The sequence below is a fragment of the Lepidochelys kempii genome, chromosome 6 (genome assembly GCF_965140285.1).
Source record: "Lepidochelys kempii isolate rLepKem1 chromosome 6, rLepKem1.hap1, whole genome shotgun sequence".
Classification (NCBI taxonomy): Eukaryota; Metazoa; Chordata; order Testudines; family Cheloniidae; genus Lepidochelys; species Lepidochelys kempii.
The window spans coordinates 62,045,074-62,054,113 of record NC_136385.1 but is presented as its reverse complement, the minus strand read 5'-3'; positions in this window follow the sequence as shown (position 1 = coordinate 62,054,113).

Below are 9,040 nucleotides of genomic sequence, written 5' to 3'. Positions count from 1 at the left end.
TCGATTTCAGTGCTAATCCCCTTGTCGGGGAGGAGTACAGAAATAGATTTTGAGAGCCCTTTAAGTCGACAAAAGTGGCTTCGTAATGTGGATGGGTGAAGGGTTAAATTGATCTAATGCTGCTAAATTCGACCTAAACTCGTAGTGTATTCCAGGGCTCATTCTAATGGGTAACAGTTCCATTGTTCCAGTAGAATGGAGCTAGGATAGTTAGTCATAGTTGCTACAGGGAGGCAGTTCCTCAGGTATCCTGGGCCAGAAACATGGAGGGCTTGGAATATCAGGAACAAGGGTGAAATCCTGGCCCACTGAAGTCAATGGAAGTTTTGCCTTGGGTTCAGTGAAGCTAGGATTTCACTCTGAGATCTTTAATTTTAATCTTAGACTGTATCCCACAGGGAACCACAGCAGAGCAAAGTTCTCGGGGAAATGTGCTCTCAGTGGGCCCCTGTGCTGCTAAGTGGGCAGCAGCTTCTGCATTCTGAACCAAGTGGACTTTTTCCAAGGGTAGCCATTGCATTCCTAAGTATAATTAATTTTAAATCATCAAGTCTCAGGGTCGCGAATATGTGGATCACTATGGCCAAATCCGAGTCCAATAGGATAGGTCTCAGGCCATGCATAGAAGTTGCTATTTTTAGTGAGCCTAGCTATTTGGATGTCTAAAAGCAATGTAGCCTTCCTCAAGCCACTTGAGCCTGAGGTCCTGAAAGGAATTTACATCTGAGTTTCCATATTCCTCCCTACAAGATTCCCTTATCTTAAAGGAATGGAGTAGGAAGTCAGGCTTCTTACATCTTATCCCCAGGGTGTTTCTAGAAGTTTATTGGGGAATTTGGGGTGGGGACTGCTATCTAAAGTGACATGCAGTTGCCTTATCCAACACCCTCATCCTCTCTAACTGGAGCCTCTACCTCTGTGTGTCTATGGCCACCACCCCTTTTACATGACCATTTCATCTCTACCAGCAACCCCTTCTCCTGGTTTATGAGGCCCGCAGCCTCCAGTGACCTCCTTGCTTAGATGGGAAAGTCATCTGTATAGCCAAAAACAACTTTTCAAACAGGAGGAATTAGGAAATTCAAAGCAGCATGGCTCATTGCACCACACTCAGATAAGGATTTGAAATGGGACTTTGGCTGGGAGGGAGGGGATGTGCATCTGGTGCAGAGCCCCTTGAAGACTGGGGTGTGATGTGATCACATAGGCCAATAGCTGAAATTGCCTCCCTGTGAAAATTTCTGTGGCCGCAGCAAACCTTGGAAGCTCATAGTATCTCAGAAGCAACTTGTTAAACATGTTCCTGTAAGTGCGAAGCCTGATAATAGTGTAAGTCCACAGAGACACCACATGGTGGCACTATCTACCTATAGCATTTCAATCTGAAGAGCTCCCTCCGACTTCCTTTACTAGAAGCAATGTCTGGGTTGCGACAGAAAAATTATTTTTCACTGTTTAAGTGTCCCAAATCCATTTGAATGGTGAATGACCACAAATGTCATTCAACAGAAGCACAACAGTGAATTATATAAGCAGATAGATTATATTTGATCATTTATGATGCTACAGAACATTAGTAATTAAACGCAACCCTCCAAACCACGGCACAGAGCAGGGAGTTAGATGGTACTTTGCCTAAAAGAGTTTGTCAATAATTCGCTACTGACATCACTGCATTTTGTACCCCAGAGAACAATGTCACAAGGCTTTCCTGTAGCTGCTGTTGCTTGGACCCACCAGCTATTCCCCCGACCCTGCAAAAGGGGTAGTGTTTGTTCAGATCCCATGAAGGGTACTCCAACCCTTAACCACAGTAGATTCCATTGCTGCAGCTCTGGCCTGGGGGAGGATTTTGTCTATCCAGGGTATGGCATGGCTGGATTTGGGATTTAAATTTTTGATGGAAGTACTGCTGACAGAACATCTTCCTTTAATTAAGCAGGCACCCTGGAAGTGAAGTCGTAGGTCCCAAACTACCAGTGATATGTGTTTGTTTTATTTTCTAAGAAGATATTTTGGTAGTTGAATTTCTACCAAAAAGCATGATGGTAAAGGAGCTGGAATGACTCTGCTGAGGTCACGCCCCCTGGGATCTGACAGAGCCACCTGGATGCTATCACTGGGACTTTTTCTTTTACAATTTTTCTTTCTTCCATCATATTTATCTACTTCTGTGATGTTTCAGGGCCCTGCCAAGAAGAGATGCAGGACAATAGTGCCACCAGCCTGCAGTCACAGCTCCTATTGACAGGGATGTTAGTGGAAGATACAAAGGCACCTTTGATTAAGGTGGAGCTGGGGAAAGTGTTAAACCCAGAGAATGCAACTGCAGTATGCAGAAGATGTCAGGGCCTCAGAGAAGTCTATGGTGAAGCACTCAAAAATCTTGTGGGGCAAGGTGTCTGAGAGAGGCTAGGGGTTAAGAATTGGGGCATTTTGCTGATGTAGCCGTGGAACCAGAAGGGAAGCTGAATGGGGAGATGACAGGAAAACTTGGGAAAAGTGAACTTAAGGGATAGCATGTGAGGTAGAGAGAGCATCTCAGGGGTATCTGAAGAGAGCAGGGAGGCCTGACCAGCAAGCTATCTCTGCCTGCTCTTTGGTGGGACCGGAGCGCAATGAGAACACAGTCTGGAAGTGCTGCTCTGACTCATCCCAGGACACAGTTCTGCAAGGACAGTAGAAAAGGAGAAGTAACTGCTGAGCCCTGAATGAGGGGGGAGGGAGGTGGGCCCATGGAAGCTCAAAACAGGGAATTTTAGTCTTACTCATCATATTATTTTTATATTTGGTTTTTCATATGTAAACCTCAGTATTTCTGTCAGCATGTTAACTCTGTGTGCACCACAGGGCCAGCTGCTCCCTTACTCCTTGTTCCATAAATATATGCAGTATCTCCAGTCTGGAACTCAGCTCAGCCAGCTGCTTACTGGGTGTTTGTAAGGAGCAGTTGGGCAACCTGTTCTTCTTGCACTCAGCAGACTGCAGTGCCTTGTAGGAAAGGAAACGGGAGGGTGGGCCCGGGCTGAGAAAGATTCAGCAGCTGTCAGGAGGAGGCAGAGGGGCTGAAATAAGTTAGAGGTGAGGAGTGAATATGTGAGAGATTCAGTGAGGGTTCAGCCTGAGAAAGTGCTGCTCTTAGCTTCAATCCCCAGTGAAATGGAACAAATATGAGAAAAAAAATGTTATCAGGAGCATATGTGGCCATGAGCTGGGAGAAGGACTGGGGGCTCATAAAGATTAGATCTACCGGACCAGCTCGTTTCTTTCTTTGCCAAAGTTACAGAAGGAGAGGGTGTAGAGGCTGCAGTACCATGTAACAGAGCTGGACATTAGTAATACATTTGACACAGGATCTCTCAAAATCTCACAAAATTAATTACAACTGTATTGGTTCTGAGCCTGGCAAAAAGGTATCCTTTTGGGCTCACTGCATCCCTCCTCTAAGGCTAGGATCACCCTGCTCCAATTTCTACACACTCCAGACAGTTTTCTCCTGGGCTACAGAGTGAAGCCTGAACAGTGTTGCCTGCACTTCCAATTCACAGAGCACAGGCTGGAATCCCATAGATGTACTTCTGCACAAATGCTGCAGACCTGAATATTATAGAGCCAAGAGCACGGTTCCCTCTAAGCTGTGTGCGTGTGCGCACGCACACAGATCCTAAACCCCGCGCACACGGCGAAACACAGCGCACAAAAATTTGCACAGAAGAAATTTTTTGTGCACAGAAGCCTGTCAAATATTAGAGGGAACATTGGCCAAGAGTCACACATTCAGACTCTGAGTGCCGTAATATCTAGACCTCCTCCCTGCCCAAGTACAGTGAGATCCATATCCCCGAGTGCACGTGCCAGCAGCACCCACATACCAGGACAATAGGATCAGGACTCACACTCCCAGACTCCAAGTGCAGTAGGATTTAACCTAAAGGATACTAATTTTAGGGTTCACCTTTCTAGCCTGTGAATGCACAAGGATCTGTAACCCAAAGCACAAGTGCAGTGATTCAGCAGGCACTCTTCCTCAGACCATGAGGGCCAGAACTCATTGCCCAGCCTCTTAGTGCAGCAAGATCCACATCATTTGGTAGTATCCTCTCAAATTTCAGGTGCATGACAACTTACACTTCAGTGTACTAGGGTCTACAATCTGGCTCTCCACCTCTACAGAGGACAAGGAGGAGCTGTATTCAGTGGGTTACGTTCCTGCCCTACAGCCCTGAGTTGAAGTCCTCCTTGGGTCACAAGTAAGAGTGCTCTCAGTCGAGTCTCCATTTAGGTAGATGACAGAACTACCCAATAATTTGTCACCATTAGCACTTATGGGAGAAGAAAAAGGAGGACATTCCTGCCAGAAACAGACTGTTTGAAAAAGACATTCTCTAGAATGGAATATTTCTCAAAGGTGGGAGTAGGCCCTAGGCCTTGGGCCTTTCCACATCTTTCTATTTCATTGCTTGTTTGAAGTAGTAGTAGTCAGGGCCGACTCCAGGCACCAGCTTTCCAAGCAGGTGCTTGGGGCGGCATTTAAAATGGGGCGGCAGTCCGTGTCCCGCGGAGGCAATTTGGCGGCAGCTCCGCCGCTCTTCCCGCCACGGCATCTTGTGGCAGCAGCAATTCAGCGGTGACTGCTTGGGGCGGCAAAATTGGTAGAGCCGCCCCTGGTAGTAGTGAAATAAACCTGGAATTAAAATGAGAGCATTTGGATGAGAAGCTCATCTGAGAAGTTTTAAAGTGAGTGAAACAAATCTTTTTTCTTTTCTCGTTAGAAGAGAACCCCAGGACTGGATAGCAGGGCATGGTGTAAGTCAAGATTAAAGTGCATTGGCAAAGAGGTGAATGGAGGAGGGCCTAGAACAAGAATAGCAGGGAGTACTGTAGGTCACAATTGAGGCATATTAATTATTATTCATTGAACTACAGCAGGGTACTCAGTGCTGTACAATACATTTAGGCCCAGTCTATACTTAAAATGTAGGTCAACACAGCTATGGTGCTCAGAAGTATAAAAAAATCACTCCACTGACCGGCGTAGCTATGCCAACCTAACCCCAGTGTGGACGCTGCTAGATCGATGGAGGAATGCTTCAGTTGACCTAATTACCCTTGCTTGCAGAAGTGATGTTCCTACAGCAACGGGAAAACCCCTTCCATCGTTGTAGGCTGCGTCTACACTACAGGGTTATGCTGGCATAGCTATGGCACCCTAACTGGGCCACTCTAGTCACCCGTACTGTAGACGTGGCCTTAGGAGGACATAGTGCTTGCTCCAAGATGTGTGTAGTCTTGAGGTGTGTCTGTATGGCAATCAGAGGCGTGACTACAGCGCAGGCAGCCACGCCCAAGCTAGCTTTGAGATATAGTTGGATCAAATAACAATAGCAAAGTCACACGGCAATATGGGCGGCAGCAGCGCAGGCTAGCTGCCTGAAGACACACACAGGGTCCCAGGCAGGCTTGCGCAGCCTGTGCTGCCGTGGCCTCCCAGCTATTGCTATCTGAGCTTAGCTGGGTCAACGCTACCTTGGGTCTGTCTACACCGGGCTGCAGTCACACCTCTGATTAGGGACTATTCAAGCTGGGTAATTTGCAGCTGGAGGAGACATGGGTGTCTCCTGGAGCTGTGAATCACACCCACAGCTTGAAGTGTAGGCACACCTGTTGGTCAGACAAACAGTACCATGCACATGCAATATTCAAGGTGATCAGTCTCAACCCAGCAGTTTTTTTTCCCATTGTTATGATCATTGTTGGAAGGTTTCACACAAAAGTACATTTACCAGAGATATCTGAATGAAAACAGGGAGGAAATTCTAAGTGTAGGAGGCCTCATGGAAGAAAGAACAAAGCAGCCAGTGGGAAAAAGCTATGAAGAGAGATGTGAGGAGAGAGGTTCAGGAGGAGGAAATGAGCAGGAAAAAGGGGCAGAGAAGCCTTGAAGATGAGGACTGACAATTGAGCTTAATGTAGTTTGATGTCAAAGGTGAGGGGAGACAGCAAAGGGATCTGAATACGGAACAACACAGTCAGAATGGAAGGAAGGGAAAGTGATGTTAGCTACAGTATTTTGGATGGACAAGAGACACTCATATAGCGATGGACAGAAGACAGACAGGGAGGAGCAAAGCCTGTTGCCAACTCTCATGATTCTATCATGAATCTCGCAATATTTGGTATTTTTCTTAAAGCTCTAGCTCCTGGAGTCATGAAGTTATGTGAGGAGCTCAGCTTTCATTTTTAAAAAACATTGCAGCCCTCATGCTTGTGGAGAAAAGCTTCAAAATGTAACCCCTAAACATTGAAAAACCAAAGACAAATAATAATAATCCACAATTACTTTAAAAGCCACTGATGATTTTTTGAGAGTTGTCTTTGGAATGCTTAGGGTTGACAGTACTGTGAGAGGCAGGGAGGTTGGAGAGGAGGAGCTAGCAGGAGTTAAGACATTATTATTTTTACTACATCGGGTCCCCATTATGTTGGGTGCTACACAAGTAAACAGTAAGAAACATGCCCTGTGTGGAAGAATTCACATTCTAGATTAAGACAGGCTCTAGCACTTGCATTCACAAGCCCTGACCAAGTGCATCCACCCAGCAGAGTCTGTTCTGCAAAACCCCTGACCCCAAAGGATCACGGCTTCTGAAGCTGAGTGCTTATCTACAGCCCCCAAGTCTCAGCATTGCCACAGACCCTGTCTGCACTCTGGGGCCTGACTCCCCTAACACTGGGCTTGTTCTACACAGCTGCCCACCCCTGATAACACAGCTGGGGAGCCCAGAGGAAGTTGTACAAGACTCTTTTGTCAACACTCTTTCCCACACAGACCATCTCCTTTCTCCCTTCTTACTGTAAATTGACATCAGAGCTGCTGAATCATGAAATGGGAGTCACAAAAATGTTATTTATGCTGAAGAAACAAGGCGTCCTCCCACTCATCGTTTTCAGCCTGCGTCAAAGTTTAGCCCCTGACTTTTGTCCTTCTAGCCTCTCTGGCTCCTGCACTTGGGCTATAGCAGGCTGAGTTCCCCTCATTTGCCCCAGGATGAAATGTAGAGTTCAACTGCCACGAAGGGTCGAGACAGTCCTGCACTGGCCTGCTAGAAGATTGCCCTGAGCAGCAGATAGTGCCTGGGCAGCTACTCATGAGGAACCATGTTAAATGGAACCAGGCTTCGAGATATTCATCTGACAAAGGCAGAGGCCTGCACTATGAGGTAGCCTCCCACACCCTGACTCTATCTGCACTATAAAAATATTTTGTTAGAGTTCCTAGTTATACCATGCTTCAGTCTTGAGCTTGTAGATGGGACTGAACCACAGCATTGCTTTGCAGTGCTGTAACTGGATCCCCTAACACAGTCAGTTTGGAGAAACTAGGGAAGACAGAGTGATGCATGGGAAAGGGGGCAAGGAACAGAAAGGTATGAAAGATACTAGGGAAGATAGAAGGACAGAAGCAGGGAGGCAGGAAGGGCATGAAAGAGTCCCAGAGATAAGGAGGCCATGGAGAATAGAATTGGAGGCAGGAGTTAAGAAGTTATGGAAAGAGGGGGGCATGTTGAGAGTATGCAGGGGAATAGGGTGGGTCATCGCAGGGGGATGAGGGGACCAGAGAGGTACGGGGAGGAACAGGGAATGGCAGAGCTTTTTATCTATATGAAAACTTTAGAATGGTTAAAATTTTCTGGAAATAAAACTATAAACATTAAAAGTTTTTCAGGAGGATAAAAGCCTTCCTCCTAGCCAAGTATCCCACCCAAGTATAACTTCTGTGCCACTGACAGCAATACCTCTCTTAGGGATTTACTATGGTCTGCAAGAGGGCCTGCTTTGATTAGCCTCATACGATCTGTAAGAGCAGAGCTTCTACCTGTGGACCTTATATACCAACCTGATTTAAACCTTTGGTGCTAATTAAAAAATTCCAGGGAAATTCACAAACAAAAAGAGCTAAGGTTGATATTTTGTTTCAACAGAGACTAGCTACCTTCCAGATACTTCTACCCCAACAAATACTTTCTCTCCAAAAAATCTTGGAAGAAAGAAAATGTGGAAAAAGGTTAAAGGATCCAGCCAGTTTTCTATTGACATACAATGCTTTATCATTCACCATCACCCCACATGACCCACAGTGCCTACACATCCTTAGCACCCTAACATTTGCATAATATATGCAAAAGTCATAATAAATTACTATGTGATTATGAAATTCTATTTCCTAGACAAATAATCTATTTCCAACATATTATCACACGAACATATTTATTATTTGTTATTATTGCAGTAGCCCCCAATTAGGATGGGAGCCTGATTATGGTGGGTACTATGTAAAACACACAGGAAGATATGGTCCCTGACCCAAAAACCTTGCTTTCTAATTTGAATTAAAATGCAACAAGTGAATGAAACAAATGAGGAGGAAAGGTGAGAGAAAGGATGCGGGTAACAGTAATAAGATCATGCAGTTATATAGGTGAGTGACATGCACAACTTGATGGTTCAAATAATATTAAAGTTTTATTTTTTTAAATAAATCTACCTCTTCTGAGATGCAACTCAATCTGGCTGTCATTGGTTGGCTGACTCCTTATAGGCTAACAGCATACTACATTACTCTCTACAAAAATAAAAATATCTACATATGTTAGTTACTATGCAATCTAGTTAAAAATAAAGTTGAAACTCTGCACAGACTTCACCATCTTGTAATCTACCTATTACAGAGCACCAAACAGATCAATCGTTCCAATTCTATTTATAAAATATTGTTACTCCAACAAATTATCACACTTCATGTGCCCTTAGACTATATGTCTTCTGAACTCTTTACTGCACACTTAGACTACGTATAAAATAAGTATTCCACTGAAACATAATTTCAACCTTGACATTTTTCTTTGTGATAATACTGCTTTAGTACTTATACAGATGTTTTATCCATAGATCTGAAAGCATTTTGCCTTTCTTTGAAAGCAGCACTATCTCCATGTTACAGATGGGGAACCAAGTCACAGAGAGGACCATACCCTCTTAT